This window comes from Uranotaenia lowii, chromosome 3 (assembly GCF_029784155.1).
Source record: "Uranotaenia lowii strain MFRU-FL chromosome 3, ASM2978415v1, whole genome shotgun sequence".
In the NCBI taxonomy this organism is placed as follows: domain Eukaryota; kingdom Metazoa; phylum Arthropoda; class Insecta; order Diptera; family Culicidae; genus Uranotaenia; species Uranotaenia lowii.
In genome coordinates, this window is record NC_073693.1 from 237,497,249 (window position 1) to 237,513,912 (window position 16,664).

The window sequence follows — 16,664 nt, forward strand, 5'->3', positions numbered from 1 at the left end:
ACTACTCATCACCTAAAACTACTCGATTATTCGAATGGACATGTGTTAAATTTAACATAACTTTTACAAACCTTGATGAAATTTCACCAAATTTTGACAGAAAGTTTGAATATAGTTGAGTAACAAAACAGACAAAAAAAATTGGAAGTCAAGTGCTTGGAGCGCCACACAGTGGCCAATCCGAGAACTTTTTCTTCAAATCTTCACGACTTCGCATCGAAAATCAATAATTTCATAACGAATGACACACTTCTGCTCACCATAAATCAACTAAGACTCATTGTCTTGAATGTAGCTTGCAAATGAAACCAAAAGCAAGCAAAAAAAAATTATCTTGTTTGAGTTATAGGGTTGTGAATTTTACCAGTTATTTTGACTGGTCACGGTCCGAGTGTCCATGGCGAAATTTTTCTCGCTTACTAAAAGAGCTTGTGAAATAAAAAATACACAGTTTTGTAGAGATCCAAAATTCATGAAAAGTCGTATTTTTTGCGAATTTTTAAAGCGAAGTATGCAAAAGATATTCAACAAACAAAGTGTCCAACCAGTCATTTTGACTGGTGCGGTCTTTCTAGTGTTAAATAAAGGATCAAGTCTCCTTTAATCACTTCCATCTGTACCGTTGAGCCGTCAACACGTACGCCGGAGCATCGTATCGTTGCTGTGTACCTGCAGGAACATTTTACATTATTTATTTTTTCCTTACCTGTATTTCAATCAGCACTTTTCAGTGCTAAAATTATTTTCATTTTCTTTTATTCATATTTTCTCTTTTCTTTCCAGCATGGGGAAGTCATCGGCCGGTTCAAGGGCCGGAAGAAAACGGATTGCCGAACCTAATTCAGGTCCATCGCCCAAAAAAGTTGAAATTTCCAATTCATTCGATGTCATAACATCGGTGATGAGGAAATATTCATATTTAATTCTGATAAGAGTACTAAGAAACCTTCTTCTTCTTATACTCTTAAAAACGAAAAGATTCCACCAATAACGGTCACGATTCCTGACTTCAATGCCTTTCGAAAAGAAATCGTCACTTCCGTCAAGGATGTGAAGATTTCTTTTCAGATCGGTCGAAGGGGAACTGCTCGTATATTGGCGGAATCTTTTAATGATTTTCAAAAGGTTTTAAATTATTTGAATAATAAAAAACACCATTTTTTTACGTACGACGCTAGAAGTGATCGTCCATTTAAAGTTGTACTTCGTGGTCTCACTGGCGATCAGACACCGGATGAGATCACAGCTGAATTAAATTCTTTGTTAGGTTTTTCTCCAATTCAAGTTATTCAAATGAGGAAAAGAACCAACACGAATAATACCAGTAGTGTTGGTTTTACTCCTGAACTTTATTTGATCCATTTTAAAAAGGATCAGGTTAATAATTTGCAAATTCTTGAAAAGGCTCGTCTTATGTTTCATTGTCGAGTCAAATTCGAACCTTTTCGTAAATCTTCTACCAATTTTTTACAAAACATTACGCAATGTCGTCGTTGTCAAGCTTTTTGTCATGGCACTAAAAATTGTAGAATGAATGCCAGATGCATGTTTTGCGGCTCATTCGATCATGAAAAATCTAAATGCCTTTTTGGTGGTGATAAGCCAAAAACAGAATTTTTTAAGTGTGCGAATTGCGCAGGTAATCACTCCTCGAATTCGCTGGATTGTCCCATCAGGGCAAAAATTATTGCTTCTAGGAAAAATCCCAAAGTTTCCAGAAAAGCTTCTTCTCCTCCTTCCTCTTTTTCGTCTTCACACGTCGGGCCGGCAAACAACCTGCCTGTTCGCAGTCAGCCTCGGCCTACATTGGAATCACGGCTGGGTAATACCCGAAGTGATTTTAATGTTACCTGGGCTGATTCTGCGCCACAGACTCGTTGTTTATCGTTCTCAGAGGTGGTTGAAAATGGGTTGCCCTCTTCAGGTTTAACTAATAAAAATGGGAAAAAACCAAGTCTCAACGTTCATGCGAAGGCTTGGGAAAATCCCCGAAATTCAAATACTACTTCTCCTTCATTTTCTGATCCTAACAATTTTGTTGATTTGGGTGAGATTACTGAGGAAAAATTAAAATTTTTGCATCAAAATTTAATGGAAATGATGCAACTTATGTTGAAAGCAAATTCAATGTTTGAAGCTTTCCAAACTTCTTTTAATTATGCTAACAAAATTATTATGACTTTGCGATTCCCTCATGGATCCAAATAGATGTTTAAATATTATGAATTGGAATGCTAGATCTTTGCTGGCTAACCAAGATGAATTCTTTTTATTTTTGAAAACTCAAAACATACATATTGCTGCCATCACTGAAACTTTTTTAAAGCCAGACAATAACTTGAAAAGCAATGCTTTCTTTAAAATTTTACGAAATGATCGACTTGATCGACAAGGTGGGGGTGTAGCTATTGTCATCAATAGTCGTCTCAAATTTAGACTTCTTCCTTCTTTCAATACAAAAGTCTTAGAAACAATTGGAATTGAATTAGAAACTTCTATGGGGAAAATTATAATTGTTGCCGCATATTTGCCTTTTCAATGTAGCGGTGAACAGAAAAATTTTTTGAAGGGAGATTTACAAAAACTCACCAGAAATAAATCTAAATTTTTTATTATTGGTGACTTTAATGCAAAACACCGATCTTGGAATAATATTTCATCAAATTCAAATGGGAATATTTTGTTTAATGACTGCTCTGCAGGTTATTATACTGTTGAATATCCTAATGGGCATACTTGTTTTTCTTCAATTAGAAATCCCTCCACAATTGATTTGGTTCTAACGGATTTAGGCGAGCATTGTAGTCAATTAGTTACTCATGCGGACCTCGATTCAGACCACCTTCCAGTAACATTTTCTTTATCTCAAAGTCCCATTGAAAACCCTTTAAAATCAACTTTTAATTTTCAAAAGGCTAACTGGGAGCGATATATGAATTTTATTGAACGTAATTTAGATGTAAACGTTCCACTGAATTCAATAGAAGATATTGATTTGGCTGTAGAAAATTTGACAACTTCAATAGTCAATGCTAAAGCCGCTTCAATACCTAAAGTTAAACATAAATTTAATCAACCTTTAATTGATGATGATCTTCAGTTTTTGATACGACTGAAAAACATTCGTCGACGCCAATATCAACGTACTAGGGATCCTTATTTGAAATTAATTTATTGCGACCTTCAAAAAGAGATCAAACGTCGTTTAAATTTCATTCGTAATGAAAATTTTGCTAAAGCAGTAGAGGACATAAAACCCTACTCAAAGCCATTTTGGAAATTAACTAAAATTCTGAAAAAGCCCCAGACGCCAATTCCTACTTTGAAAGATGGGGATAAACTTCTTTTAACTAATTCAGAAAAGGCTCAAAAATTGGCCCAACAATTTGAGTCTGCTCATGATTTTAATTTAAACGTTTTAAGTCCAATTGATGCTCAAATTTCCCTAGAATTTGATGATATTCTTTCCAAGCAAAATGTGTTTGAAAGTTCTTGTGAGACAAATATTGATGAACTTAAATTGATTTTCAAAAAATTTAAAAATATGAAAGCTCCAGGGGAAGATGGGATTTTCTATATTCTTATTAAAAAGTTGCCTGAAAGCACTTTAAATTTTTTAGTTAAAATCTTCAACAAATGTTTTCATTTGGCTTATTTTCCCAATAAATGGAAAAATGCCAAAATAACTCCAATTTTGAAACCTGGAAAAAGTGCTTCAGAGCCTTCAAGTTATCGACCAATTAGTTTGCTTCCTTCTTTAAGTAAACTATTTGAGAGAGTTATTTTGAATAGAATGATGATTAAAATTAATCAGAATTCTATTTTCCCTGATGAACAATTTGGTTTTCGTCATGGGCATTCTACTACACATCAACTTTTGAGTGTGACTAATATGATTAACGCTAGCAAATCTGAAGGTTATTCAACTGGTGTTGCTCTTCTTGATATTGAAAAAGCTTTTGACAGTGTTTGGCACAAAGGTTTAGTAGCTAAATTAGCTCGATTTGATTTTCCTGTATATCTCACCAAAATTATTCAAAATTATTTGACTAGCCGAACCTTACAAGTAAGCTATCAAAATTCATGCTCTGAAAGGACACCCATTAGAGCTGGTGTCCCTCAGGGTAGTATACTTGGGCCAATTTTATATAATATTTTTACTTCTGATCTTCCTGATGTACCAGAAGGAAAAGGTAGAAGATTATTTGCTGATGACACTTTGCTTTCAGCCAAAGGTCGAAATTTACGGGTGGTACGCAGTAGATTGCAACAAAATTTAAATTCCTTTTTGAATTACTTGAAAAAGTGGAAAATTTCTCCTAACGCTTCCAAAACTCAACTTATTTTATTTCCCCATAAGCCAAGAGCAAATTTTTTAAAACCTAATGAAAATCATTCCATAACTTTTAATGGGGTTTCATTAGAATGGTCTGATCACGTGAAGTACTTGGGACTTACACTTGATCGGAATCTTACTTTTAAAAATCACATTGAAGATATTCAATCTAAATGTAATAAATACACTAAATCTCTTTATTCTCTCATCAACAGGAAATCCCGCCTCTGCCTGAGGAATAAGATGCTGATATATAAACAAGTTTTCCGACCAGCGATAATGTATGCAGTTCCGATTTGGTCTAGCTGCTGCGCGACGAGGAAGAAAGCCATCCAGAGGATTCAGAACAAAGTTCTGAAAATGATTTTGCGGCTTCCACCTTGGCACAGCACCGAAGATCTTCATCGGATTGCGGGCATTGAATCGATCGAAGAGATGGCCAACAAAATCATCTCCAACTTCAGAGGCAAATCGATGCAGTCTTCCATCGCAGAGATTCGTTCTCTTTATGTTTAGTTTAATTTTAAGATAGTGTTTAGTTTTAAGTATAAAATATTTTTGCAATTACAGGATGTTCTCCTACATTAAAAACTTGATTGCGCTCAGCAAATTTAAATCTTATAAATAAATTTTTATAATCTAGTTACTTATAGGGCTATGAACAGTTCATTATTGAGCTGAACACCTAGTTTAATGCAATAATGTAATATAAGTGTAATGATGATTTGATACAAATAAAGACATATTTAAAAAAAAAAAAAAAGTCTCCTTTAACTTTCAAAGTATCACATTTTTTTAGTCCGACGAAATCGCTCCTAGTTCTTCCACGGGTTCATGTATCGACTAGTTTTGGCAGCATATAAACATGAAATTACACGCAGTCAAAAAATGCAGAAGACGACGACCTGCAAAAATTTTCCAATTAGATATGATGAAAATAAGAAAAAGGGACATGGCCCAAATTTGTATAGGATGATTTTTTCATCATTTTTTTCAACGCGGCACCCCCTAGAGTGGTGCCTTTAGGTAAAAAAATGTTTTTCTGAAAGTTTCAGGTCATTTGGCCGAAGCACGAGCTGGCGCAAAGGACTTGAAATTTGTATGAAGATTTTCGGCAAAATGTATGAAAAATCGACATACTTTCACTCTTTGTATTCTAAAATATGTGTCCAGTATGCTAGAAAGCTCAGAATTTCAGGAATTGTAGTTCAAACAATGACAAACAAGTTTGTTAAAGATTGTGACGCGATACGAGTTGACTGTGATGAGTTATCCCCAATTGAATGTGTGATCTTTTTCGCATTTCATCGATATATCGTGATCGGTGTACAAGTGGATTATTAGTACTAACTTAATCGCATTGTCACACAATGAGAATAACAGATAGAAAGTTTGTGTCCTCGGCAAAGTTGTAGCTTATTTGATAACAAATATCTTTGCAAAAAATTCAAAGAAAGGTTTGAGAAGCTATGAACTGCTACATTGTGAGACGATGCAATCAAGTGAGTGCGATTATTAGCCCATACACCGTTCACGATATATCAAAGAAATGCGAAAAAAAATCACACATTCAATTGCAGATAACTCATCTCAGTCAACTCGTATCACGTCACAATCTTCTACAAACTTGTTTGCCATTGTTTGAACTACAACTCTTGAAATTCTGAGCTTTCTAGCATACTGGAAACATATTTTAGAACACGAAGAGTGAAAGTATGTCGATTTTTCATACATTTTGCCGAAAATCTTCATGCAAATTTCAATTCCTTTGCGCCAGCTCGTGCTTCTGCCAAATGACCTGAAACTTTCAGAAAGTCATTTTTTCATCTAAAGGCACCAATCTAAGGGGTGCCACGTGGAAAATAAGGATTTTTTTAGTTATGGGCCAGTCTAATGTGCACCATCTATAATGGATATTGTCTACAAATCTACATTTTATTACGTTTGCTGTTTCCTAAAGCTTGACCTTCAAAATAACTCAAAATTTTGAATTTGGTCGAAGTTATAATAAATTAAGTCGATTGTCCTACTTTGGCACGAAAACAACATATTCAACTTTTTCCACTCCACCACCGTTTTTGCGAAATGGCACGATTCCAAATCCAACTTTTACAGAGTATAAATTTTGTGAGAACTATTGATGAACTTTGCAGAAAAAAGATCGCATTTGAAGGTAGTCTTCTTCATAGTTTTCGCTATTCATTCTGTCAATCGTTATGAAAGAAGGAATAATTTGCAGTTTCCGCAGATTATTAGTCTTTTCAAGTACTAGACATAAAATTTTTAAATTTTCTATCCTTGTTTATATCCGGGAAATACAGGCAAGAGCTTTCAACGAAGATTTTCTTGTTGGAAACATGCCACATGGTCACTAAAGAGTTCGTTTAGCTGTCTATAACGAAATTTATCAAAAAATCTCTCTTTAAGCAGTACAAATATTTTGCACACGATTTTTCCACCGTATTTTATTTATTTTACTGGTGGGCAGCTTTTCTACCTCGTAAGAATGAAGTCAAGCCTTTTGAAAAGTCAGCTAGACGAACCAGACAGAAAAAATTGACTTTTTTTATCATTTCCTCATTCATATTTTCAAATTGAGCTTCAAAAACCTCTCACGTTAGGCTCACTTCATGGAATCACCAATCTTCACTCTTATTCATATTTTTGCTCACTATTGGGTCCTCTAGGACTACTTGAAAACGATTACCCAGGTGAACTTTTGTCGAATATTTGATTTTCAGCTGTTTTTTGGTCTCGCATTGGAACTTTTTTGGATTTTTCTTGACCCTGCCCAAAAAAATTTGTCAATTAACTCCAGTTTTGGATGTTTTCTCAAAATCCACTGGACAGATTGTCACCAAATTTTGTGCACGCACACATTACATTACTAGATAGCTTCACTATAAATTTCATCAATTTCCATCCATGCATTCAAAAGTTGTTCACGAAACCAAGTATTGCATTTTTTTCGAATACACTCCTTATTTGGAATCAGCGCTCCCAAATTAAATAGTCTTTATGAATGAATTCTGAAGTTCTTGGAACCTCGGAAAATTGTAAGTTTTGCCTTGTAAAATCTTTATTTTCAATATTTGGAACATTTTACAGTTTTTTTTATTTAAAAAAAATGAGAACAATGCTGAATCAAAGTTATCGAAAGATTTTAAATTCAACCTCGGTATACCGTAGTTGAATTTAAAGGATTTGAATATTTGTGACTTTTCGATCCAGTTGTTTTTGAGTCAATAGGAAACAGACAGACAGACTGACATCTATTTTTTTTATTATTACGTATTTGATATTTGTTTTTTTAACGTGTTTGCGTCTCGATAAACTATTCGACTAAAATCCTAACAAAACGAAATCAAAGCAACATCACCACTGGACCTCTCCTCCACCTGGTACCCGAGGGAAATGTTTCCGGAAGCGGAAATTGACTGTTAAATTTCTCAACCTGGTTGCTCACTAGATCGACCAGGGCGCGTTGCTGTTTGGGGACCACCACCGCAAGCATACGATTCCTCACCCATCCAAAGTTTGCGGCCAAACTGTTTGGAACCAAATTTTCAACATTGATGGAAAATTTTCCGGTTCCATTCCGATTTTTTTTTCACATATTTTTTCTCTGTGTAGCCCGGTTTGTCTCGAAGCGAGATGTTCTGGAAGATCGATTTTCCCGAAGATAGATGAAACTTTTCCCATTTTCTCAGCTTCGAACAAAGCAAAACTTTTGCGGAACGATGAAATCGTTGCTCGTAAGTGTTGTACGAAAAAGTTCAATGTCAATGAATCTCTCTGTGGACGAAACTCTCGAGAACGAAGAGTTAGCTGGTTGAACACAGGACAGAAACACAGTCTTTGGATGGGAAAGCGGGCCAGTGAATGGTTAAAGACATAGGTAACTACATAAGATCTAACGAAGTTTTTCCTGTATACACTCGGAAAATCTTAGCGTGTCTTCGGTCGTAAAGCAGGAAAATTTGTTCAGGAAAGTACTTCAAGGGGGGGAAGGTTCTACGATCCCAATCCATATTGTTCCATTTCACGTGAGGCTCGCGAGTCAGTAGAAGAAATTGTACGATTTATGAACAACTTGAAGCTGTCTGTCCCGAAATTCAAACCCGCTAAAAGATTCAATCCGATGCGGAGCCCAACACATCGACACGAATTATTTATGGATATGTGGGGAAGACGCTTGAATGGCGTCGGCGTATCCGTCTCATTCCCGAGAAAGGCAGGAATAAGGTCGACTGTTGCATAGTCATGCTGCTGATTCAATTTACGATGACGACGACGACGGGCGGCGGATTATTTCACACACATATGTGTCGATTTCATGTCCACATTCCATCTAATTTTGGCATCAATCGATAACGATATTTTTGAAACCCGGATTGATGGAAGGGGTGTAGCTTTATTTTGGGGGAATCAATGAACTTTGGCACCATATCAATGAACTTAGAACCTTATGAGCTAGTGTGACACATGAGAAAAAAAGCACAATGTACTTTAAATAAAATGTTTTTTTCTATGAATGAATTTATCGATGACCCAATATTTTGTTGAATGCCATGCCGCATATATGTACCAACACTTGATCCAAGGGTTCAAACATACATAAAATAATTTCAGATACAACAGCTTTAAAATTATTTTTATTCCGAGTTCATACACAAATGATGTTTTAATAATATCGTTTTTCTATACACGTGGTATCTGAACGCTGATTAATCCCGTAGATGAATAAGAAGTATATTTATGGAGTTTATTTTTTTTTAAGTTGAAGGTGACTTGACCCTTCATTTAGAGAAATAAATCAACATTTTATATCCTTTTTCCTCCAAATCCGTGCACCACTGTTTCTATCTCAAGTTAGGGCCATTCAAATATAGCATAACACGCTACGGGGGGAAGGAGATGGTAAAGTAGCTCCTTACTAAGGCCGATTTAAGGGGAGCAAATGGGAAGCAATCATCCCTGGCCACCGACTAGAAAATTAACATTACTTTAATCGTACCAAGTAGTAGGAACCTAGGAAAGGAAATTGGAACTAGAAAATTGGAATTGAAACGCAAAATGAAATAGCTAGGGGAGTCCCTTTGAAATAATATTTCGAACAGTTTCATTCGAATATAAGCCTAGAGTGAGTATTTTATAAAGGTTGAGCTAATCAGAAACGTTTAAGACGTAGAATTACGTCTTACGGCAACACTATAGGGGGGCAAATTGAAATTCGCGAACGGATCTCGCGTCACGAAAAACGCCTCTTTCAGAGACATCCTTTCCAGATAACATTTTGTATCGGCTGTGTGTTGGTACACCAATACCAACGAAGTTCGTATTTGATTTGAGCTTGGAAATTTATAAATATAGCTGCGGAGCTGTAGTCGAGCTTCAGTCATTTTGAAAATTTCTGAGATGCTTGTCTTCCGTGTCTGCAGTCTCGGCTTCAGCTGCCGCTTCCCCAGTCAGCACCAATCAACCAAGAATGAGGCCGCAGCAAAACAACAATAGATGGTGGAAAAAAAGCTTCAGTTAGTTGATTGACGCAGTCTGAGGTCAAGCAACGAAAAAAGTGGCTGACATTGCTACAATAGCTGCAGATGTTTCTTCTGAGCCAGTTTGTCCACCCACCCATAATCTTTAACAGTTCTTCTCAAAACTTTAGTTTAACTGAAATTGAGAGTATTAAATTCAAAACAATCTCTTGGCATTCTGTGTGATATTTTTTGCACAGAACCTAGTCCACACTAGGCTATTTAAGTTGGTGAGGTTGGTCTTTTTTTTCAACAGATTAGCTCCTCAGATGTATCAGTCATGTTTTTCGTTTGTGTTATGATTTTCATTTTTGTCTCTTATGTCATGGTAGTCAATTTTCACGATTCCCTGCACTTTGTACTTAGAAAGTTCAGTAGATCAAAGCTCTTTATGGAACAATTAGTGGCCCTTAAAAGCACCCAGTATCAGAAAGCCGACATACCAAAACGCTGGATGTTTAAGAGCATTAATTTCTTAATCCGTAGTGGTAAAAAATCTGTAAACTCTGCTTCCTTACTGCTGATTTTCTTCACATCACGAACAAACGCCGTCGCTTACTGCGACCACACGATATGACGTTTCAGTACCAAATAAAGCACGCGCGAAGGAGCTGCTGGCTTTTTATAACCTTCCAGCTTGTCCAACACTGTGGTAATTTTCATCGTGTTGGACAAGCTGGAAGGTTATAAAAAGCCAGCAGCTTCTTCGCGCAAGCTTTATTTGGTGCTGGAGCGTCAAATCGTGTGTTCGCAGTAAGCGACGGCGTTTGTTCGTGATTTGAAGAAAACCAGCAGCAGAGTTTAGGGGTGTTTACCACTACGGAAAGTTGAATTGATACTCTCAATTATCCAACGTTTTAATCTTTTGGCTTCCTGATATTAATGCCGTATTTGTTTTCATCTGGTGGCCAACCGGTTGTGCACCAACTGCTGTCATCTTCATGTAAAAAAAACGCTTTGACAGCACTTGGTGCACAACCGGTGGACCACCAGGATGAAAACGAATATGGTATAATTTTTTTTTTTTTTTTTTTTTTTTGTTTCGATTATAGTCGTTTTACCATCTTTATGGCATTCGCGACTTTATCAACGTTACAGTTGGCGGATCGTTATTGAAAAACTTATCCGGTACAACTGTGTTCGATGTTTACTCTTGGGCTCGAACTCGCGGACATCGGCTCAGGAGACAACAGACTTGCCAACTGAGCTATATCACAAGCCCAATATGGTATAAATGATACTAACTGTTTGTTCCTTAAAAGAGTCTTAATCAAATAAATAATTTCTATGAATGTTAAAAAACAAGGGGTTGTGCGAAAAACCTGTTATGCAGGATATTTTTTTTTTTAATTTCTTGATTTTTCCCTGTACCGTGTAAACTTGGAACATTTCAGATTGTTCGATCGGATTTAAAAGAGGACAAAACAAAAAAATCCACGACCGAACAAAATTTCAAATAAAAATGAAGAATATGATAGTGAACGGCCTCTTGGGACACCAAAAAAAAAATATTGAAGCTAGGTACTTTAAGGGTTTGAGCGATCAGCATAGAATTGAGCTGTCACAAAAATCTAGTAAAGTATTCGTAATTCTACGATCACAGTTGTGTAATATACAACCTCTTCCAACTTTTTTTCCAAAACTTGGTATAATCTGAGCATATGATTTGAAATTTTTTTCAAAACGAAATCTGACAAAATCTAGGCAGAATTTAATGATTATTCTAAAAAATTAAGTTTAGAATGACACTATACATTTTATTATTTGTATCGAAACACGTTAGCATCGTAAAAATCGTTTTCCTAACTTCCAAATAAAAACCTAAATAAATAAATCTAGCTCAAAAATTCAGCAAAACTTGAGTTATCTGTTTTTTTTTCTGTGTATGAAACCAGCAAAATAAGGACATTTTTTCAAAAATTCTATGACAATCAGCGAGACCGAAGTTTGTTTACTTTTTCCATAATTTGAGAACCCATGTATGCTCGAAAAAATATCAGAAAAATATTGATTGTCTGCACACAAAATTATCTTGTTTTTTTAATTAAGAATATATTCTAGGACAAGGCTACCAGATTGCCTGATTTTATCCGGATTTTCCCGGATATTTGATACAAAATTTGGAAACAGTCCGACCCGGCCCAGTTGCTCGGATTTCATTGAAAAAGCGCGGATTTTGCCCAGATTTTTTCATTTCATTTGGCAAATCAAATATAAAGAACAAATTGTATTGAAAGAATTTTTTTTATGCCTCCAAAATGAAATTTTTTGAGCCAGCTTCGCATTAATAATCATGAAAGGTTTTTTGGAAGCCAAAAATACGATTAAAAATAGGTTTATAAATGTTGATGATAATTTCCCTTTTTCAATATTTTTTAACTTGATTTTTGTTGAACAATTTCTGGGTTTTGACAAAAGTTTGGTGGATTTTTGGTCGTCAATAAAGAAATAAAATCCCCGGATTTTTCCAGATTTTTATATAAACTTGCCAGGTTTGACCGGTCCTGATATGTTCTGAAAAAAATTCTGGCAACCTTATTCTAGGAGTTCCCAGTGAATAAAGCAAGATGTTTGAATACGAAATATTTTCTTAACAGTAAAAAAAAAGTTGAGGCTCTTAAAGCGACTGGAATAACTTTAATTCGCTTTTTCGAGATTCGATCAAATAAAAGTACCTTATTTGCTGTTTTAAATGAAGACTTACAGAATAGATAGAACGAAGAAAAAAATCTCCCATTTTAAGTTAGTTTGAATGTCTTGAACAATTCCTAGGTAACTTGCTTTAAATTAAAACTTTACCGTAATTTTTGTGATCTTCAAAATCATGTTTATTCAAATCGATTTAAAGGCATACAATATTTGTAAATTTTATCCTCGACCTTGAGAGAGAAAGATTGAAAATCAATGGGAATTAAATTTATAAATTCAAGTGATCTAAAATGCTCATTTTATAAGCATGAGTCTGAATATTCATAATGTAAAACTATATATGGTTTTTTTTATCTTAATTTGGCTCAATCGGCTTTAATGAGCTTCTTTATTGAATTTTCTTTAAAATTTCTATCTTCGATAAGGAATTTAAATTTTCTACTATTGATTCTGATGTACAGTAGTTTTTCGATTTTATCACGCTTAATTCAACGTGATAATGGCAAAACCGTGAATTTGGCGAAACTTGAAATAAAAATGGAAAAATGACAAATGATTTCTGAATGATTTTCAAAAACAATGTGATAAAATCGAAACAATTACCGTGATCACAACGAGCGTGAATTTAGGGAGTATTGAAAAATCGAACAGTGATAAAAACGAAAAACTACTGTACTATTATTTTAAAAATTTTCTTACTGTATACCGAATTCATCATATCAATTACCTATTGATATTTCACTAATTATTTTCAATACAAAATGAGATTCAATTTATTGACATATTCAAGTCTTGCGTTGTTTTAAAAGTTTCATGGTCAAAGTTTAATGCTAGGAACTAGGGATTTTTGTTGAAACTTATCTGATTTCTTTTAAATTCTGATTATGTGTTTTGAACAGTTTTCCTTCATTCTGGATAATTTTTGATGAAAAACATTTTTTTTCCATTTTTTTGCACTTTTATTGAGTAATTTCTGGGTTTTAACAAAATTTGTCCGGATATTGCCCGGATTTATGGTCGTAAATTTCGAAAATAAAAGTCCGGATTCCGCCAGATTTTTGTTAAAAATTGCCCAGGTTCGTCTGGCCCGGATGCGTTTAGAAATAAATCTGGCAACCTTACTTTATCGGATGTTTAGTATTGAAAAAAATCCTTTAAGACCTGTGCAAATTCATTTTTATAGGTTTTGTTGCAATTTTGGTGCAAACTTTGGCCATGTAATTCGTTGTTTCCGGCCATAGACATCACTTTTGGAATTGGATGAAAACGAACATGAAATGAATAATGTTACCACTTGAGCATTAGACCGCTGCAAGCTTTGTATGGAAATTTCAAATTCCTACATTTTTACACCTCCCATTACTTTTTTTTGATTGTTTTGCCTGCCAGAAATAGCAATTAAAATTTTGGTAGTGATTATTAATTTTGTATGGAAACTTGTATGGGAAAACAAATTTCTTCATTCGAAAATCGACAGAGATGTTCTGAAAGTTCCAAAAAATATAACTTTGGATGAAAAATATTTCTTGCAGTGCATTTGATGTGAACAAAGCACAAACCTAACTTGTACCCCAGAAATGATATTCGATGTTCTATAAAATTTTTGTTTTCAAAATTATTTTTTTTTCAATTTTAGCGTTTTTGACTGATCATTTAAAAGCTGTGTAACCGTAGGATGAGAATAATTTTTTTTTGAAAATTGCTTTGCATAGCTATTGAACTTATTGATGTATAAAATCTTTGCAAAAACATTTCATGAAATTATTGGAAGCTCTAGCAAGCAAAGTCTACCATTTTTAAATACTTTTCAATGGATTCTGATTTTTTATTTTGAAAAGGTTATATTTTTTTTCATGAAATGCTTAGCTGCTTGTCATGTTAGCAAAAAATGAAGCTTAATAATAGTCAAAACCAAAAATCAAAGATCAATTTCATTTCAAGTGTATTTGAATTTTCTGAATGATTTGATGTGCAAAAATTTCTTCTTTCATGCAAATTTCTATACAAAATTGAAACACGTTGCGCTAACTCAGGAATCAACCAAATCATCTCAAAGTTTACACTGATGCTTGGTGACCCAAAAGACATCGAAAAAACATATGGGAGCAAAAAGTCATTTTTTGCAGCGGTCTATTGAGCATGATATAAATTAATTGTGTTCTAATATAGTTTTGTGTTCATAATATTGATACTGTTCAAAACAGTTGGGGGAACCAATAGGTATTTACAATAAATATTTAAACTTATTGTTAAAAATCTTAAGTTTCCGGTAGACAACACCATTCTCCTATACCAAAAAAAAAAATTTTTTTTTGCCAAAATTGGACTTTCTGTGATTTCCGGAAAACCGATTGTCCTAGAGAATCGTTTTTTGGCCAAAAAATGGTCATTTACATCAAAATTAAAACTTCAAATTTTCTTATTTCCTTTGGAGAATTGTTGGGGTAAAAAAAAACCGAAACTTTGAGCGCTTTAAGGCACTCCCTAATCAAGTCGTATAGAGCTGAAACTTTCCACAGGTCAGTTTTTTAAGCCAATCTACAAAATGTGTGTATGGTTGGATTCCGAAATTCGTTATGACCCTTCCCTTTGCCACCCTAATGCCCATTTTCTGTTGAGTTATCATTTAAAAACTTTCTGTGATTTTGATAGTAAATTCGTTTCTTTTTAAACATTGAATTTTAAAACAACTTCAACAATTGTTTCGCACGAGTCTGGAACCATACATCACTATTTTACCCTTTTTTCTTAACCCTCGAAATATATGGACAAAAATTATTGTTTCAGAGTTATAGTAATGCAAATAATAAACAATCAACAAACAAACTTCTGTTCAAGTCCTTAGCTCTTAAAACGCGAACAACCAAAAGTTTGTAAAATGTCTCTAAAAAACAAGTCATTCGCTTCCGGTGCAAAATTACACAATGTATTTTAAAAAAAAGTTGTGAATTCATTTTTTTATCTTTCAAGGAGAAAGATTTCCATTTTTTTTATTTCATTTCAGTTTTAAAATTTTGTATTCAGAGTTTTTTTGCGTGAATTGCGCACTCTAGGGATCAAGTGCCCTCACTTTCCTCTACGGCTATTTTTAATCTTGTTATGTGAATTTTCAACTGCACCACGCAATTTGAATATAAATATGTATAACAATATAGAAATAAGTCGGCACGAATTTTTCAACAAAAAGTCATTTTCTATCTTCTCATTCCTTTATAAATGTTGAACTTTCGTTACAACCCATGTCAAATTCTTGAGCCATCAAAATTTGCACAGTTGATATAGAGCCCAAAACCGTTTGATATTTGTTTTCATCCAGTTCTTGTCAGTCATAGACATAACTTTCATTTGTGGTCTATTTGGCTTTTTTAACATTTTGTATCTTCAACAGAGAAAAATGAATGCTACAGAAGTAATTAGCACATCAGGAATTTTGATTAAATAATTCAATGAAACCAAGAAATATAAAGACTTGAAAGTTGAAAAGTAGGTTTATGACTAGTTAATGTAAGGGATAATGAATCAGACCTATAGGAAATCAAGGGACGTGCATCAACAGTCTAAATTATATGTTGAATGAACCAAGTTCTAAACTTAGTTGTTTGCCCAATTGGTTCGATGAATGACCTCTGGGAGATTAATTATTCGTTACCAACCGCAGCGAAACGCTCCCAGGTGTTGTGTTCGTTAAATGACTCGTGCTGGTTTTGACTAAATTGCAATCCGGGTGATTCAGAACCAGACCCATTTCACAACGTAATGGCGAGCTCATTGTTAAATTGACCGATTTGATTTTGCCCACCAGTGCAAGCTGATGGGGGTTGCACATTCATCCATCATTTCCTTTATGTATTGAACCAAATTTAACAAAGTTGTGAAATCACTAACAGGCACTTCAAATTGCTTTATTTTAAGCTTGTTCCGGGAAATGGCTGCCACAATGCCACATGCCACAAACTTTTGCGTTTTTTTTTCTCCGACCGAAAGCCAATAATCAAATATTCATCGCAAATAACCAATTTCTCCCAAAAATCCATCAAACTAATGATGTTGACGAAAGCCTTTCGAAAATCACTCCGTCGTCATCGTCGAGCTTTGGCAATCCTAGAGGCACTAAACAAACTTTCACCTGAGCTTCTAATGAA